The 20168-nt window shown below is 35.9% G+C and overlaps 1 long non-coding RNA gene across 1 annotated transcript in view; it reads left to right on the forward strand.

Annotated features, from left to right (window-relative positions):
• The first annotated feature begins 1528 nt into the window (after nt 1-1528).
• The window catches only part of LOC309882535, a 29662-nt gene continuing 11022 nt past the window's right edge, over nt 1529-20168 (forward strand). Inside the window, exon 1 of the long non-coding RNA XR_014318311.1 lies at nt 1529-1725. This is a non-coding gene — a long non-coding RNA (uncharacterized lncRNA). The remainder of the gene's footprint in view (nt 1726-20168) is intronic.

Below are 20168 nucleotides of genomic sequence, written 5' to 3' on the forward strand. Positions count from 1 at the left end.
GAGAGTCTTGAGTTTCCATGTCCCAGAAGCAATGGCCCAAACAGGAGAGCAACCCCAGGCACTTTATCAAGGCCACTAAAAGCAGTTCTTTATTGAATTTATTTTGAGAAGTCATGATTTTCAGGCTGCATGACAGCTGGGAAACATCAGTAGGAGCTAAGATCCATTTTTTTTTTTTTCAATGTCAGCTGGCAAAGATAGGATAGATCTGTACTTGCCTAGATGTTAGTTTCAAGGTGATAAAAGAAAGAACAGCAGAACCTCCTCTAGAACTTTGTGACCTCACTCCTGCTCTTATTCTTTACGTCCTTTATTTTTCCATAAAATTTTCTCAAAAGTCATTCTCTGAGGTTAGGTAGAGACTGTCTCTGTAGTAAATAGAAGAGTGTCATGAACACTGCCAGGCACTGACACTTGATATCAAAACCTCTTAACTTGTTATGATAGTAGCAGCCACTATATAACAGAATCATCACACTGGAGGATCAGACATAGTGGCAGTCCAATGAAGCATCCTGTCACTGAATTTCCAGTATTTAGAGAATGACTGTTTGAACATGGAACTTTGAAGTTCTGTGTATGCCAATGTGTTTTTTTTTTTTAGTGTCAAATATTCTGATTCTAGATGTCTTTGCTCTCACTAACACCCATCACCTGAAATTTCTGCAGTCTTGGCCTCAGCCATGTACTCTGCACTGACACACTGGAATTAAGAAGACACCTAAGTGTTTTATTTCAAGACAGATTTAAAAAAAAAAATAAAAAATTATCAAGAGAGCTTTGGAAATGATTGCCTCTAAAATTTTTGAAAGGTAAGTTGATCTTTGTTAACATAGTGTCAAATGTATTTCTCCACTTTTAAGTCCAACAAAATCAAAAGCAAGAATATTGCTTCTTCAGCAGGCTTTGTCTCAGGGAGTAAATAGGCACTGATGCAAACTGGATACTTCATGATTAGCTCTTCAGCATATTACCTATTAGCCTGGCATGGTTATGACAAATAATTTTGAATTAGAAAGCTCTAACTCAAAAAGATAACGAGTAGGAAGTCTATGCAATGCATCTTCCAGCAGAGCCACATTAACAGGAATATAAGTCATAAAAAGACTTACACTTTTCTTTTTTTTTCCCTGTCATTATAAAACAATGCATAATGATGTAATAAGTATAAAAGTTACTGTTGATTATTACTGTTTAATTATTCCCAAGGCAGAGGATTAAAGAAAAGACTGGAGTGTGTAGAATACTAGGGAGGCAGTAGAAGAGGACATAGTAACTAGTAGACAAATAATAAAAAGGAAAACTATTCCAGTAATTTCTTTTTCTACCTCTTGGTTGCAATGAACAGCACAATTTGGTGTATGTCTTTTGTACATAAGGAATATCTTTTGCCCTTGTGTCTCTGATAAATTTTCCCTATGCAGCAATTTAAAGGTCATTTCACAGCACTCACATTAACTATGTTGTGCAATTAGTACTTTGCTCGTGCCAGTGCAGTCGTTGTCCGCATGCTCCTGCTTCCTTTTGGCCTAAATTTATGTTTTGATCATTTTGTCTGAAGGACAAAATTTCTTTCTGAGATCTACACATCGATGCTCAACTCTAATAAGCAGCTCTCACTTTGAGTGGATCACCCAGTGAGATCAATGGGACTTCTGCATACAGCGTAAGAACAGTGTATTAGAGGTGGGCTCTGCTCTGTAGATTTCAGAGAACAATTCCATCGTAAGTATAAAATGATAAAACGATTATAGAAAAAAAAAAAAGAAGTGGACTGTATCTTTACATGTAGCTTCTACGTTTGGTGCTAGTGCTCAGTGTAAGATTATTTCTGTTCTCTCTCTGATAGCAAAAAGTGGTGCTAAAATGCATATAGCTGGAACAGTAGGACATACATGTATTTAAACAGGTGAATGTATCCAGATGTAGCCCATAATGTAGACACACAGGCATGTGATTGATGTGTTTAGAGAATACCAGAATAAAGGAAGAGACATAGGTCTGTCAAACTTTTGGGGTCTCTGCATCCTATCTGTGCCCCGACTGGCACTGAACTTTTGTCGTTGAAGTGGCTGTAGCAAACATACAGTAAACATATTTGTACCTTAATATTCTCACTTAAAAATACAAGCAGGATCACAATGGAGTTGCAAAGTCTCTTTTAAGCATATATTGAAGAATTCTGAGATCCTCCAAAGCAAGCACAAAAGACAGTGTTTTTGTAATTCACTATTATTATAAAAACATCAATATGAAACAAGTTCTCTGCAGTAATGTGTTGTATGTTGGAATGTTAATGAAATCTGTATGGATTTCATATTTCAGGGACTTCAGGTGATACTACCTGCCTACATGAAATGCTGTAAATTGCTTAATTAGTCGTCAGATTAAAATTACCAAGTGGTCTCTGTCACTTGCTATACTAAAGCTGTACTATTGCAACTTGTTGTACAGTTGGTTTAGTGGGGATTCATTCTTCATTGTAGTCTGTGCTAGCAACGTGAATGGAACTGAAGAAAAAACACTTCTGGATGGAACAGCCATCATTAATCTTACTAATTAGTCATTGCTGTCAAGTATATCTTTTAAAAAGAAATAAAAGTAGTCATTCTTGGCAACTGGATCTGCACTTATTACTGGACAAATGCTTCCACTAAATTTAGTTTTCAATCCTTTTTCTCTTTATATTATTTGGTTCTTTCAATCTAAATATTTTAACTTTTTTTTTTTTCCTCAAGGCAGTATGAGGTCCACAGGAGGAAGTCTACAGCTTTCATCTTGATTTATAGAGACGATGATAAAAGTTTAGTCTCACAGCTTGTTGCCCATTTCTCTGCTAGATTGCTGCCTACAGCATATGTTCAAAGACAGGTTGCCCATAGTTGAATGTAGCTTTATTTCAGTAAACATAGCCTACAGTAGAAACATATTGAATTTAGGCTAAACTTGCAGAGAGGTTGGAAGAAAAACACTATGTATAGCATTGGGTTGCAATTAATTCTGTTCTAACATTTATAAGTATGTTTGGCTATGCTAGAGGGATAAAAGTAAATGGGGTTTCATCCCTGTTTCGGATATCTGCAGTTGTTGTGGTTTGTGGCTCAGGGTATACTGAAATGAGATATTGTCACCTGTGTTATATGAATGCATCTTCTTGAGAATCAATTTTCTGTGTGTCTTAGAAATCTATCTCTCAGATATCACAAAGAATCACTGCTTTGCAACCTTACCATGCTATAGAGAAGAAACAATATGAAGCCACAGAGGAGTAAGAGGAGAACTATTAATCCTCAGGTGATGAGGAAGAGTGCTTTTCTGTGCTTCCTCAGGAATCAGGAGAGCAATACGATAATACTGTCATCACTTGGAAATACTCCTCATTGTTATGTATTTTATATGCATATATATAACACATAAAGACACAGATACGTAAATTTATATATATACACTATATACAATGTTATATTAATAACATGAAAGGAAGTATTTACTTTTAAATACTAGTGCCTTCAATGTTAACTAGTTTTATATTAATTCAGTAATAGAATTTATATAGTTTATATGTTAGTGATTGCTTTTTATAGGAGGGTGTTCTCAGTTTTACCAAAAGAAGGTATGTACACACTGCTGTCTGTGTGTCATTTGGCATGTTGCAGTACAAGATCGATAGTGTTCCTTTTGCTCAGGTGAGTCCTTGTATGACTTAAAACTTTTTATTATGCAGTCCACCTCTAGGTAGTTGGCAGGAGGGAGGGAGGTCTCTGTTTCATAGCTTTCTTTATGTCCTTCCACTCTCACCTTAGTTCCACTTTTACCAGTGTTCCCTCCCACGGAGTGACCTCCCATTCTCCATTCATCAACTACACATGCTGTTGTTTGAGTGACATATGTATTTTGTTTTTCTTACCTAGCTTCCACTCCTCAGTCATCAATCCTCTCAGCTGACCTTACTCTTTTCTCCCTGGATTTACTTTTGCAGCCTCGTTAAAGGGGTTTGACCTTTAACGTCACTCCACACTCTGTTCCTGTCTCTTTGTTGTCTGGAATTACTGCAGTAAGGCTCCGATACAGCAGAAGGGCAATTCTTCATGCAGCCCTGTCCATAGGAGGGAGCTGACTCCTGTCAAAATCATTGCAATGCGAAAGTCCAAAATTGCAGCTCTCTTCCAGCATTAAATCTTTTTAATGAAAGGGCAGTATTTATTTATTTTTTCTTTCTGTTGCTGAGGTAGAGCAATACAAAGTGCCATACAAAGATACGTTATCACTAATGATAGTATTAGCTATCACTGAATTTCAGGAGAGATAGGAAATAGATTTGCACTAAAGGAGAAATATTCAATTTAAATGCCTCAGACAGATTGAATGGATTTTTTTGTTACTTTTACTTAAGTTGGTTTAAACAGAATAGAAATGAAGGATGTTACTAGAACTACATGGTGAAATAGTGGTTCATTAATATCATCATCCATAACCTGCCTGTCGCACACCCCTTGTTGAGACCAGATTGTCGGCAGTAGGAAAGTTCAGATTAATCTATCCCTTATGTTGTCATACTTACTGGAGTGGCAGATTAACATTCTATTTTTGGTGCCTAATTTCTAAATTAGCAGTTTTCATCAAACCATGTTTACTGCTGTCACAGAAGAACAAGCTGGGATGTGCACAGTCTCACTGAGTGACGTGTAATTATAAAAGGCTGAGGATGTGCCCTTGTGCTTGCTAAATGAGATGGCAGCAGTTCTTTTCCTCTCTGAATATACTGATGAGCTCTTTTTTTTTTTTTTTTTTTTTTTGTATATTTAATTGGTACATTCTTTATTAGTTAAAGTACTCAGAGTCTTTTACTGACTGGTAATTGGTCAAATTTAAAGGAGAATTTTTACTTAGTTTAACCATTTTCTTTTTCTAAATATATTTCTACTTTTTTTTTTTTTTTTTTTTTTTTGTAGTCCCTCCTAAGTGGGTAGGCTTACTTTTTATATTGTAGTAGTTTGAATAAAGTTTTAGTTATTGAAAAGTAGAAGAAAATGGCTTTCTCAAATCATTTTTTTTTAAAGTTGGTCTTTGTAAGGTTAAAATATATCAGTGTCTGGGTTTTCCAATCCAGCCACGCAAAGGGTTGTAGGTTCCAGGATGCTAGCGAAATTAATTCCCAGAGAGGTTCTAATAACTACATCGGTGTGGAGTGAATGATATCATTTTTCTTCCTGAAGTTGTGTTCATTGTAGATATGCACTCTCAATTCTCTAGTGAGTGAATTTGGATTGACTCCCATACCTAAAATTAGCCTTTATGAAAATTGGCAGTCTTTGGATAAATTGGAAACAATCCACCAAACTTTTTTTAAGGTCTTAAAAGATGTTAGGCTTCTTAGGAAAAGTCTCATATCAGCTGGGAAGTAATAATCATATGGAATGAAAGGTAAAAATAGGAATGCCAAAATTTGCAAAGAATTAGATTTTGTCAGGAGGATATTCTGAACGTGGAGGGAGAAGTCAGAGTGCTGGCAAGATTTGTGGATGTGGACTTAGAGGGTTTGCTTACTTTCAGTATTTCGATGTTCTTTTAAACCCAGACTGAGACTATGATTTATGCCACAGCTTTTCACCGATGAAGTATGATGAAAATAATTCCTCAATGGATGTTTGTTTTCAATATTTAAGGTCACAACAAAGCATTCTTATATGTCTAAGTAGTAAACTGCATTCAGGTTTGAGGTTCTTATGTGACTGTCATGCAGTAATTGTCCCGTGGAACTGAGTAGCTGACATTCAGCACATAGCCAGGTTTCATCCCTGATGATCTATAATTCAGTTAATTAGAGCAAAGTGGTTTTGGAGAGAAATGTAATGGAACTAACACATTCTCAAGCAATTTATTATTGTTGTTGTTGTTATTATTATTATTATACGTTTTGTGGAAACCATGTTTTTGCAATAAATACTTGATGGAAAATGCTCTACCACTTCTGGTGTCCAAATAGATGCTACCTTCTGGTCTTTCTGGCAATGCTTAGTATTGGGTTTTATTGAATCGAAAGTTTTAAAAAGAACTCATGAGTGTAAATGATACACAAAAACAGTCACCAGTGAAGACATAAATGCTCCTGAAAGCATAAATATTTTGAAAGTATCTGCTAATTGCTGTGAAATTCTGTGTTCGTTAAATTAATTTGAAAGTTTTTTTTTTTTTTTTTTTTTAACTTTCCATTTCTGTGCTAGAGTAGAAAGCATTAAGAAAAAGTATCAGGTGATGGCACTCCATATAACTATGAAAACGTCCACTGAGTGCTAATTAATACCAGTTAAGCAAAACCAATTCATATTCTACTTGACTTAAGAAATGGCAGAAGGAGTTTATTAACAGACAACCTATGGCTCTTAGACATGTTCAGATTAGTGATTGTTAAGGATTCCATATAATTATATATGATTTTGAAAACATTCAGATTTGTCTCGATAGATAAATCTTAAGGAATTAATTTGATCAACATTTTACTACTATGCATATGCCTGGATGATGAAGAAACATTAATGTTTCTTAAAAAAAATAAAATAAAATATATATATATATATATATGAAATAGTTAAATATCTTAACCGACTGCTGTATTTTTAAATACTAATTACACATGGAAATATTATCACAGATTGTACAGAATTATTTTTAACTTCAACATCTTTTAATCCTCATTCCACTTTATTTCCTTATCAAGAAGGTCATTCAGGATAAGCAACTGACTCTTTATTCAGGCTTCAGTTTTCTGAAGAAAGGTCTAGCGGTCTTGAAAAGGACTCATAATCGCTCCTTTGGATTTCTTTAGATATGTTTGCTGAACTCCTCAGGGAGTCTTTGATATCCTGACACTTCATGTTAGTGCAGCGTGTTTGCCAAAAATATTCTTTGTCAAAGAGGTTGCAGAGCTTTTTTCTGTTTGCCTCTTGAAGCTGCATGGCACACAGATGCCTAGAGTGAGAAAATGGGATAAAGAAAATGGTGTAAATGTAATTACTGTCAGCTATTTGGTGCAACAGCTTGAAAAGATTTTTCATCAAACAGTGGAGGAGTGTTTCATTGAGAGTAAGATGGTAAACATTAGGTTTTGATTGTCAAGCTTCCTTAAAACACCTAGAATCCATGCTTTGGAGTTCCTTAAAGAAACTTCAACTAGAGATGTTTCAGGTACTCCTGTGAAGTTTTAAGTTGTATTGGTTACTTACTGAACCCTGGGTAGGGAAGTTATGTCTACTTACATTTAGCAGTATCTGTGGGACTCTCTTTCAATCACAGTGGTACCCTATTATCTCCAGATAACAGTAGGTCTGAGAACAGTCTTTCAGTCATGTAAATGCTAACGAATTCGTGTTGTGTTTTCCATTTCTCTGATAAAAGAATTTGTACCTGTAACTTCCAGACATATGGACACAGAACAGAGAACAGTACTAGAATAAATCACAGTGATTTCATTCCAGTCTTACTTTTACAAACTGCTGCCTATATTGTCAACACATCTATGCTGTTAGGACTAAGTAAGCTAGCTTCTGTAAATATGAGCAGCTCTATCATTTATCTTAAGCTCCAATCTGTCTTCTTGTTGTTTTTAAAGGTAATATATAATATTAAGTGAAATAGGAATCACTTCCCTCAGGAAATGTTATTCCAATCAAAGCAACTTGACTGTGCATGAGTGAAAACAATGCCTAGCTTAATGAAATTTGAAAGAACTGATGAGATAAATGGATGAAATGAAGGATTCTGAACAATTTGTGCAATAACTTCAGGGTGAATGCAAGAAAAAATGACCCTTCAGTTTGAATGTAAGTGTGACAGTAGTACCGGTAAACTAGCTGTCATGGTTTTGGCTGGGATAGAGTTCATTTTCTTCATCGAGGCTCATATGATACTGTGTTTTGTATTTCTGGTGAAAATAGTGGCGATAACACAGTGATGTTTTTAGTTGAAGAGCAGTGCTTGCACAGAGCCAAGGACTTCCCTGCCTCTCGTGCTGCCCTGCCAGCAGGAAGTGTTGGGGGTGCCCTGGCAGCTGGGGGGGGACACAGCTGGGATGGGTGACCCAGGCTGGCCAAAGGGATGTCTCATGCCATGTAGTGTCATGCTCAGCAATAAAAGCTGGGGTAAAAAGCAGAAGGGAGGAACGTTTGGAGAGATGGCATTTTTCTTCCCAAGAAACCATAGCACATGATGAGCCCTGCTTTCCTGGACATGGCTGAACACCTGCCTGCTGATGGGAAGCAGTGAATTAATTCCTTGGTTTGCTTTGCTTGTGCACACAGCTTGTGCTTTATCTAGTAATCTGTCTTTCTCTCAGCCCATGAGTTCTTACACTTTTACCTTTCCTATTCTCTCTCCCATCTCACCTGGGGAGAGCGAGCAAGCGGCTGGGTAGTGCTGAGCTGCCTGCCGGGTTAAACCACAACACTGGCTCCTGAAATGTATTCTTTGAAAGAAAAGGAAGGTAAGAATGTGGAGGTGGCTTTGGGAGAAGTGGACATTTGATCATTGTTTTTGAAGTGATATAGGTGAAAGGTGATGGGAGAATAGACTAAATCAAATGAAAAGGGAGGAGCAGAGTTATGTAGAGCCTCTGAGGTGATGGCAGGAAGACTGAAATTTATTTTAAAATCTTGCATTTCACACACACACACACAACACAAAATGCTATTTCTTAAAAAATGGAAGACTGTGATGTAAACAATACATTCTTATTTGAAATTAATTCTCCCATCTTCCGACCTGAAAGTAATAAACAGATAGTGGACCAGAACTGAATGCCTGCCAGATCCAAATACAGCTTGAGCTTAAAATATTTGTTCATTTCTAATTCTAGGTTAGAAGTCACAAGTGTCAAAGAATTGGACTTTGATTGACTTTATAGCCTTTATATCTGTCACAATACCGCATTTCTGAGAGGCCTGGTTTATATATTCTACTCACAAGCTCAGCACTGTATTGTTTGGCAGATTTGGGTCTGGGAAATCATTCTTCCAAAATCAGATTGATAGAGTAATGGATCGCTTGTAAGGATCACTTAAGAATAATTGAGCTGTTTGATTTGTGCAAATTTTGTCAGTAGAAGTGTGTCAAACTTTAAGAACATTTTTTTTTTTCCCCTTGCTTTTATCATTGACTATGAGGGGACTAAAATCTCTATAATAATTTAGCAGTATCTGATGGTCTTCTTTGTTTCTCACTGCTTGTTGCCACCTTTCTCAGAGGGTAGGATAGACTCCACTGGGTATTTTCAGTGGCTTTCAGATCTGTTTACTTAGATGATGGAAAAAAGAACAGGTGGTTCAAGTTCTGTCTGGTTCTGTAGTAGTTCATAGGTAACAGTTTATCCCTTTCTTGACCACAGATTGAGCTGAATAAATTGGTGGAGGGAGGAATAGGAATTCATGGGGTCTCTATATAATAGAGTACGTGTGAGCTCAGAGTCCTCCAGCATGTCTTGCCCACAGACACTTAAAAATGAGTTTGATAAATGCATCATGAGAAGCAACTGCAATGTAAAAGACAACCATATGTTATCATGCAGCACAATTTAGGCTAGTTTATTTTCATTGCAAGTATGTCTCTGACCTGTTTGGATTATCATCTCATCACTATTTTGATGTCTTAAAATCAGATAATTTTCTGCTACATTACTATTTGGAAACATTCAGCTTTCAAACATCTTCATTCAGGGCCATCATTTGTATAGCACTTAATTAGTAAACAGTTTAAAAGTTGGAAACTCCTAATTTAAATCAATTAAAAGGAAAGTTGTCAGTGGCATTTTCAGTGCCTATCTACACCTTTACAATTAGTGAGAGAAATCTGGCCACTCTTCAGACTAAAACTGGTTCTCAAAAGTCAAGAAGTAAAGCTGGAAATTAGGAACAGATAATTCTGCAAAGTACAGACAAGAAAAGCTGCAGTATGAGGTTGTTCACTGAGGTCATTATCAGATAAGTACGAAATTAAAAAATATTTACATCCAGTGGTTGTAAGCTGTGAAGTACCTTTCTGTTAGATCAGATACCCTCCTTCCCACTCATTCTCTTTGCCAAATGAGGGTATTTTATTTTTGTGATAATGTTTTGTTTTGCTTGGGGTAGGTTGGTTAACAGGTGAGATATAATTACTTAAATTGTCTGTTTGGTTTTATTTCCTCCGTGGGACACTGTATATAACTGAATTTGGACTGTCTGTTCCTTGGGGAAATGTTTCCATGTTACCGAGGGTGTGAATGCAAACCAGGACGTTTTTTGGACAAATTCATGCCATTGCCATTTGTCCATGTGCAGCTTTGGAATGTAGTTTAGTGGAAAACAGGTTATAAAATAGCTTGTTCTACTTCTAATAATTGTTGCTTTTTAACACATTCCTTTGTCATCCCACATACGTATGATAATGATGAGATGCACTTCTCTCAATGCTAGTCTGTTCTTTTAACAATACTTATGAGTGACACAGATTAATAGAATATGGCATTCCAGGATCCAGAGTAAAATATGAAATAAAAAATGACTGTTTGAGGAAAAATTAGTCATGTGCAGAGGGACCTATTAAAGTTGCCTCACATATCAAGCCTTTGTTCTGAGCATGTGTGACTGGAAGAGCAAGGCTGCGCTGTCAGAATTTGTTTAGCTAATGATTCTAACTTGTTAAAATTTTAACCATGGCTCCTTTTGTTGTGCTTCAAAGGATTCGTAATGCTCTTTATATTAATTTGTCCTATACTCTTGAAAATATCATTCTTTTAGTTATTATTTGGACAGTGATTTGACTGCTCTGGCAAATACTGTTTATATGTAATTTTGATTTTGAATATGGAGTTCTGTGTAAAAAGAATCTGCATAAAACTCATAGCTTGCATTTTTGTGTTATCCACTAAGACACAAAATACAAATCAAGTGCAAGAAAAGCTTGGAGCTAGACTGTAAGAAGTGAATTCTGAAATCTATCACAATTTATACTGTCAGAGAAATATGCATTTAAAAATCCTTGGTCATGTAGTAGAAAGAAACTAGGAGGAGAATCTCATTCTAAACAATGCAACATACTTCCTAATATTTTGAGAAAATACTATGTGCAGAATAGCACGCCACAGAACATGCGCCAGCATACGTTTACATTTTTATAATTCCCATGTGTTTTACCAGAGCCTAAGACTGGTTACAGTGTGAAATAGCAACCTTCTGAACCAGTGTTTCCATGCTTCGCACAGCGACAACTTCGTTTCTCTTCATGTGTGAAGCTTTGTATTGTGCTCTCTCTTTCTGTATCTTCATAGCAGAGATTTTGTTGTGGCAGTTACAAGTGGGCATATGGAGGCAACAGCCTTTTGGGCATCAAAACCGGCAGCATCAGAACAAGCCACATTAGTAGACTAGATGAAGGATGCTTCCTTGCTGATAAATACCATGTCAAGCGTTCTATCAGCATGAAAATGTGTGTAGTTTTCTATGCAAAACTGAGGGGATTCCTAACTCTCTGCCCAGATTGGAAATGCGCACTCAAGTATGTGGTTGGCCTAAGATGCCTGTATGCTTCAGCATATTTTTGGATTTCTTTTTGATTAATATCACGCTTCAGTGCATCCATCTGTCTGTGTACTAAGTGCAAGTTTCAAAGGAAGATAAGTGATATACATCAATTAATAATGCAGGCAAAGTTTAGGACTTCAGGAAATTTAGTAACTTTACTATTAAAGTGTTGTGAGATTGAAATGATAAAAGGTTTATACAATTTTCAAAATAAATGGAGTCTGTTTCATAAAGGTAATTAATAGAAGCCTATGACTCTGAACAATACTTCTAGCTCTTCTTGTTCCATGCGATCAGGAAAAACACAGGAGATACACAAAATATTTTTTGTTGTCATACTAGCCTAGGATGGACTTTGTTAGATAACTGCAGTAATTTCCCAGAGACGAAGCAACTAATTTCATAGTAGTTTGGCAGGTCTGAAGTTCACAAAGCAACAGTTGTCTGTATTTTACCACAGACATTTTAGCTTACTCCAGAAACTCTGCTTCAAAAATGAAGCTTGTGGCTTTCCTAAAGCTGTGCTTTCAAAACCGTTTTTAGGAGTGTAGCATTGTCTGTATTGGGTTTGGAAACTCAAACTGTTAGCTTAAAAACTACTGGGTGAATTAACAAAAAACAAAAAGCCTATAAGAAATTTAACCCATACAATTTAGCAATCCCTAAACCAGCTAACAAATAGAGAAGATTTAAATTGCTTCACAATGCCAGTTGCTTACAGAATACCTGCCATCCTCTTGAGAGGTTAAAAAATAATCTATTTGCAGCTCTAAGGTTGAAGAATGCAATGCATTTAGTAAGCTCAAGCCTCACTGCACTTGTCTTTCATGCTACCAAATGTGTCCTTTTAAGATATTATACTGTTTCACACCTGATTGAATAAAGAATTTAAGAAGATACCTTCTCACAGTATATCTGTTCTTAAGTCTCTTATCATTTCTTAATGTTGGAACATATGCGTGTCGATATCCATGGGGCAGCTGGAAAATATTTATAAAAATTGAATATCTAAGGAAGACTTGGATTTTATACATAACACACAAAAAATTAGGCTGCTTATCTGCAAACAAATACTCTATACCATAGTGTACTCTGAAAATAGTGTTTAATGACACAAAAAGGATCGGTAAATTGCAACCTTAGGGCAATAGAGTAACAAAGACCAAATTTGTCACTGGTGTAACTCTATTACAGTTAATCAAATAACACTTGAAGTGATTTGGCCCAATGAGTCTGCAAGTAATTTCATCTGAAACAGAGACCGAAGGACATATGGTTACTGTGTATTTAACAATGATGTTCTGTGACAAGTTTCTGAGTTGTAATCTTTATTGTGTGAAATCAAATGGACCTTCCACAGCAGAAATATGTGCTTACATGTCTGTGTCTTCCTTAAAGACTGCACATTGCTAAATAACCAAAATTATCTCAGTATTTCTGTATTCTTACATAGTTCATTCTAGCTTCAATCTATAAATTTATTAAAGCTATATAGCTGTGGTGCACTCAGACAGATTTCAATGTATACGTGTATTTAGGAAAGCACCAAAAGACATTTATACCTGTATACAGGTATAGATATTGCAGATGTACCAAGCATTTGTAACATTTTTGCACTCTAAATAATTCAGTGTGTTTGGAGATATTTGAAACAAAAACTGCCTTGGGATATCAGTAGGTCATAGATTCAGTGAGAATCGGCTTCTCCATTAACTAGCACTGGCATTGAATCAATATAGTGTGAGTTATGCTGGCAGCTTGTTCAGTTCAGCTTTATAAAAATGTGGAATAAATATCCAAATTTTACAATAGCTTGTCCAAAGCAGAAAAAAATCCCAGTGACTAATTTTGTGTACAGAATTGTTGAAGGAATGATGAAAAGAACATAGCTCGGACAATCCTTGGACAATTCTTTGTGGATAGGATTTGATGTAGAAAAGTTAGTGAGCATTATAATTTTGCTCGTTTCCGATCACGGTTGTTTTGTGTTTTATTTGTTGTTGTTGTTGTTTTAGAATTCAGATCCGCATGTTAAGAGAGTCCATTTACATGTACGTGCTTGCAAAATTCACTTGAACTCCATCAGCTGAGGTAAATATGTAAGAACATACATGTTAGGGAGTGGAAATTTCTGCTTTAAGAGACTGATAAAGTTTCTGTTCAAGCATCACGAAGAGGAGGCTAAATTAAATTCTTTTAATGATGTGTGTCTGAGGTTTCAAAATCGCTCACACCAGATCAACTTCTATGTACTTCAAGATGTCTCTGTTTCTGTTAGCTCATGTGTGTGTGATTGATTCCATACCCTGGTCAGATCAAAAACGCTTAGCATCAGAATGTGTTAGGTTCTTTTCCACTTATAAACTGTCTTCTACAACAAACTGACCTTTCTCTGAATAGGTCAACAGCTTACAGAGCCCAGGGACCACCATCTGACCTATGTTACACTGATGAATTTCTAGAGTACCTTCACTGATGTCAGTACAGCTACTGCAGTATATAGTGGTGTGAGAGCACAAATTTCACTGGGAGCTACCTTCAAGTATCTATATAAATAGTTTACAAACTTTAAATCAATTTATTTCTTTTCAGAGGTAATTAATTAAACAAAGGTTTTAAATGTAGCACTTAAACCATACCAGGAAAAGCTAATGTCCAGGTTAGAGGAGATCGACTTGTAGGTGAAGAAATCTTCTAACCTTTAACCTTAGAGACTACAATTTGAGTTTGTATCTGAGCCAGCTGTCTACAGAGACAGTTATCAAAAACATCATCCAAGGCCATTTGATTGCCTATGGTTAAACAGATTCTACCTGTTTTCTATTTATTTTATAGTCTCTGGAAGCAGAAAATAGCAACGGAAATTCTGTTTTAAAAAAGGAAAATAAAATGAGTTTGAATTAAGAATGGATATTACTGACAGACTACATTATGTATGATTGGTGGAAAATTGACGTTACATGTTAGTTGACAATTTTTCTCATTGAAATTAAAGAAATTTAGGACACTTTCAAACAAAGCTATGTTAATTCTCTAGAAGTGCACTTGTCTGCCTTGAGGGACCTTCAGAAATGTCTATTTATGATAAACACCTTCAAGCATAAAGTTTTCAGGCATGTAGAATGTTAGCAACTATAAAGGAAGAACACGTCTGTTTAATTCAGATCATTTTCCAATTTACATAAATGAAAGGCTTGCATTTTTTTCCCCTCAAGATTCCAATTTTCAGTTCTTTATTGCATGAAAACAAGCAAACAAAAATACTGAGATGTGTATTTAACACCAAACTCAGGGCAACAGGCCCAATCTTGCAAAATGTGCTAGGCTTAGCTTTGTGTGGCACTGCCATCAGTAAGTCCTCCCAAGTAGTTAAATTCAGTCTGGATTCAGTGTCAGATCCCAGGTGACCTATATTATTTCACATCCATTTAGGACTGTTTTGTTGTGTTGTTTTAGACCTTCTGCCAGTCTGATGTCTGGTTTGAGAGCAATGAGGAGCAGTGGCTAGGTGGGAGCTATAAAATCCAGCACACTGAGGGTGCATGCCAAATGACTGTTCTACCATATATCTCCATACTGATGTATGTAATGCACTTTTTTTTTTTTCTGTTTTATTTATCCTTTCAAAACTGTAGCTTCTTATTTTTCACCTGTTACCCTTCATTGTTCCATAGACTATGAATCTAAAACCTAGAACAGACCATTGAACTCTCTCCCACACTCTCTATCTGTAGGTGTGTGTATGTAGGAAGCAAGAAACAAATACTTTTCAAGTTATGTAACTGTTGTAAGCACAGATGGGAATGGTCAGGTTTAAAGCCTATGGAATGAGCTTAAACCAGGTTGCTCCAGTAAGCAATATGTAACGTAGTTTGTGGGGGAGATATGAAGAAGATTATTGAATGATACTGCATAAAATGAGCTAATGAAATGCCTTTAAATGCTTAGGAAATTGATGTGTTTTTAAGATGAAGGTCATTTTGTGAACATAGACATCTGTAGCAATGGTGATGGTAGTAGTGAAGCAGCTACAGTGTCAACCTTTCATTCCTTATGTTATGCTTGCTAGCACTGAATGCTTTGCAATGGATTTTTCTCACAGATCCAATACTGTCTGTAACAAAGCAGGCATGAACTAAAGGCCCCGTTTCTGGATCTTTAATCCCAAAGTCTCTAAGCAGTTCATTTAATATCAGCTCAAGTTTCATCACGGTGTGTGTGTTTGCTGGACTTCCTATAAAAGAGAACAACTATATTAGGATGGTATTCTGCCATGTCCCATGCTTAATTGATCTCTTCTATGAGCTGAACAAGTATGAAGGCAGAAAGTGCAAGGGTGGAACTTTTCAACCAATAAGGAGCTCAATCATTTCAGTTAATCTCTGTTGGGTATCTTTAGATAGAATATCCTTCGTGATTCCCAAGTAGGAAGTGTAACTATGAAACTACACCGTGTATTGTTTTGGTCACTTAAATTCAGAATTCAGGTTTCACAAGTACTGTGGGATGTGCTAATAAACTACATTGAAATAGATAGTGCTCCCGGAATCCTGTGCAGCACTGCTTCTACCTGTGCACAAGTATGCATATAGAGCTTTAGACAGAGGATATACATGTATAAGAATGAATTCTCTTACAGAAAAATATATAATCTTCATTAAGTACAAGCTTGTGTGTTTATTCATGCAAAGTTTAAGTAATACCGTTACTTAAAGTTAACCGTTATTTAAAGTTAAGCAAATAGGGTATGGTAACTTAAATGATGCCTTTTTAAACAAAAATGATGTCTTTTATTTATTTTTTTTTTTTCAGCTAAACATCTTTGAACATATAAGATTACCTAACTTTTATTTATTTATTTATAATTTTATAATTTTATTTTGACCTATTCTTTCCTTCAATATGATCCTTTTGAAGATCTGTGCAACTACAATGTTCTGTATGTGAACATTGTCTCGGTTACTGTGTTGTGATAGTTTGCAGTCATGGTAGTCATAGAAATGTGTGCAGAAGCTTCTATCTCCTTGTCTTTTGTCTAGTCTAATGTAAGACAGCTGTAAGAAAGAAACCAGGCATCCGGTCTTATGTAGCGTTGTGTGAGAAGACCATGCCTTGTTTTTTAGCTGCCTACTGCATTACTGGACTTATTTATTTGACACAATACTGCTTTGGGCTGTGGTTCATCATCTTGGAGCATGGGTCCAAGACTTTGAACCTTGCTACATATGTCCATGTAGACAGCCCTCTATTAATTAATGTGATTATTAATTACGCACCCATTTAAAGCCTGGCAATGCCACCAAAATTTTACTGATGTAAATGACATTCCCTCATCTTCATGGATATTGTACATACATGTGTATTGGCTTGTGTTGTTTTACTTTATTCAGACAAGAGTATATAGATATTTATCGTTAAACAGAAATATTGTCTGCCCTATGCAGTATTACAAGAATAATTTCTTAACTTTATCTCCAGAGAACAACCTACCAGGGAAACATATTGTTATCATTTTTTTAATACTGGCAATCTGGAAAGGTAGATATTGTTCTCTGTTACTGCACTTCGTCAGCACAAATATGGTATAGACTTTATTAATGTTTACAATATAAGCCCTAATTTACTTATGTGCAATTACTGTAGCAGTTTCTGAAGGCAGCCAACTGAAATACAGGATTTCTGTTCTTGCTTCAAATATTACTAATTTGTCTCTGAAAAACAAAACAGGATTGCTTGTAAGCCTCTTTGTCAATATTTTAATTGTACATTATCAGCCATACACCGGTCAATCCAGTATCAAACTACATACAGGATTTAAGGAACATTTGAGAGATTAAGGTTATTAGAGAGAAGATAAATTGGTATGATGCTCTGTTTAGAAGTAAGGATTTCGGATGAAGGCTGTCTCATATCAATGACCAGCAAGCAGCAAAGCAGCAGTGGAGCAGTGAGGAGTGTGTGTGTGTGTATATATATATATATACACATACACCTGTATATATAGTGTATATTTCTGTATTTGTATATGTACTTATTTATAACATGCAATTACTACAGATAAACATAATGCCTTATAAAATAACTTCCAGTTAAGGGGAGAGTTTCCTCACTAGTGTGGATCAAAGATTAAGGTCAAAGTTACGGTGAATGTTTTGACTTTCTTTGGGGAGTGAGATTGAACCAAAACCTGAACTTTTGACCTGTACTGTGTCTTATGGTCAGTGGCATCTGTAAGCGTGTTCCTGTTTGTTTTCCTCTGATAACAGACCTGTGTATCTTAGCTGCTCCAGAAGGAGGACATACATCAGAGGATAACAAAGTGATGAAATCCAGGTTTTACTCTCTACCGTAAAGTGACCTTTGAAAAAGTTCATCATTTGGAGCTCTACTATCCATTGATTTCTACTAATGTATTTTTATCCTTTATAGCACAATGAAAACTCTGTGGAATTTAATCCTGTAATTCATGCAGGTGTTCTAATAATTCCAATTAATAAGGGCAAAACTTCTGTCTTTACTTACTGAGAAAATATGCTGGTTATTGTGGAACCAAATGCAGAGAGGGAATAAATTTGTTAACTGTGTTGAAACTTTGATTAAAACGTGCTAAATTTGAGAATATTCTGTTTTATAATTAATTAGTGTTTCCTCCAGATACAATTTGATAAGCCACAACTAGTGACTGAAGTTAATGTTAGAGGTTAAAAAAACAGTAGCAACAGCAACAATAAAACAATGAAAATAAACAAAGGGGGGAAAAACACAATCTCAAATGTGAGCATTGCAAAAGATGAGACTGGCAAGCAAATGTGTTCACATGTGCTTCTGTTAAAATGGTATTTTATCATTTAGCTTATGAAAGGCGACTTCTTCTCTTAGGCTACCTTTATGCAAGGAAAGAATTGTTGCAGTCTCCAGTGTGTAGCCTCCAGGCTGATAAATTCAGCAGCTCAATGAGTGGGTGACAGAAAGGTCATCCAACTGACAAACTGTCCTATATATCTTTACAGATATGTAACACATTGATTGACTGCTAAAATAGTTATTAGTTGTGATAGAAACCGTATGTCTTCTTACTTACTTCAGGCTATGGATTCATCAGGTGCAGGTGACATATATAGTTATCCGTAGCATCACAAGCCCAGAGATGAAATGACTGAACGAAGTAGGGCTTCATTTGGAATGTCGGGAACATACCAAAAGGTTCAGCAATTCATTCAGTGTAGCACACGGAATTGTAAAGGCTGCTTGAAACTCATACAAATGAGAGAAACTTCCTCAGCCTGTGGGATAGGATTGTAACACTCATCTTGCAAAATGTCCTTCTTTGAGATCTCTGGTATATTGTCTTTTGACCAGGCAAGTACCCATGAAAGGAAAGATTCCTTTGGAAGTCTTTGGCATTGTTGTTTGCAATGGTGGTCCCAGCATTGCAAAGAAAAATATTTTGAAACTGTCTGTCCCAGAAAGCTACAAAGAAAATGAAATGGTGGGTAGGTATTTCCTTTTCCATCTCCTAACTGTCTGTGGAATTCCTAGCATGTATATCAACTTGATAGCTGGGGCTGTGGATATTTTCTTCCAAGTATTTTATCAAAAATATTTATTTGTATATATATATATTCAGTGGTTAATCTCCTCTTCATTTGTTTCAAGAGAAAAGTCTTAAATATTTTCTTGCTCAAAAGCAAGCACTTAAAGAATACTATTCCATTTCCATTTCGACTATTAGAGGAGTCTACCTAAGTTCTAACCCTTTCAAATGAAACCCCTGACTTTCACATGCTTACTCAGTAAAAGAGTAGAAGACTCTTTTGAGACTTTGAGATTCACTCAGCAGTTTTTCCTATAAAAATACATTTTTTTCACAAAATCTTGGCAGCCATTTGAATTTTTCCTATGAAGTAAAATGGAGTTACTATGAAATGTCACAATAAATCTCACCAAGTTTCCAGATAAACTTGTCAAGTTAGAAATCTAGTTGTCAAGAAAAAAAAATAAAAAATTAATGTGTTTCCCATCCATAATGACTAATTTTACTGAAGCCATCACTATATGGAAGTAATTTTAGTCATCATGCATTCTGGTTACTTTCTTGTTTTGCCTGAGCTGCCTGACATACCAAAATATGTTACACTTGTGTTTCCAACTGCTATATGCAGAATTTGTATCGCTTCAGTACAGTATCTTTTCAAAACAGTGCTATGGTATACTCTTGTGCTGTCTCATTCCCCTCATATATCCACTTCCTTTAAAAAGGACTGAGAATCAGGACACTCAAAACTTCGCATGAGCCTTTTATTTTAAATAAGCATGAATTATATTCACAATGGTCTTATGAGCCATTCATCATTATTAACATTGTTTGAAGCTGGACTGTTCCTCCCCTTTGTTTTCAGTGAATTTCTTTCCTGTGGAAAATGCCAGATTGACAGCCTTGAAAACTGAAATCCCACTGTTTATCTTCAGGCTGCAACAGGATAGTCAATGACAGCACAAACATCCCTTCTGCCTCATCAATATGCCTGAAGTGTGAGCGAAGGTAGTTCAGTCTCCATGGCCATTAAATCCTGTTGATTCCATCAATAAGGATGCCAGTTACTGAAAGATGTCATA

The sequence above is a fragment of the Aythya marila genome, assembly GCF_965140915.1.
Source record: "Aythya marila genome assembly, chromosome: 12".
In the NCBI taxonomy this organism is placed as follows: Eukaryota; Metazoa; Chordata; class Aves; order Anseriformes; family Anatidae; genus Aythya; species Aythya marila.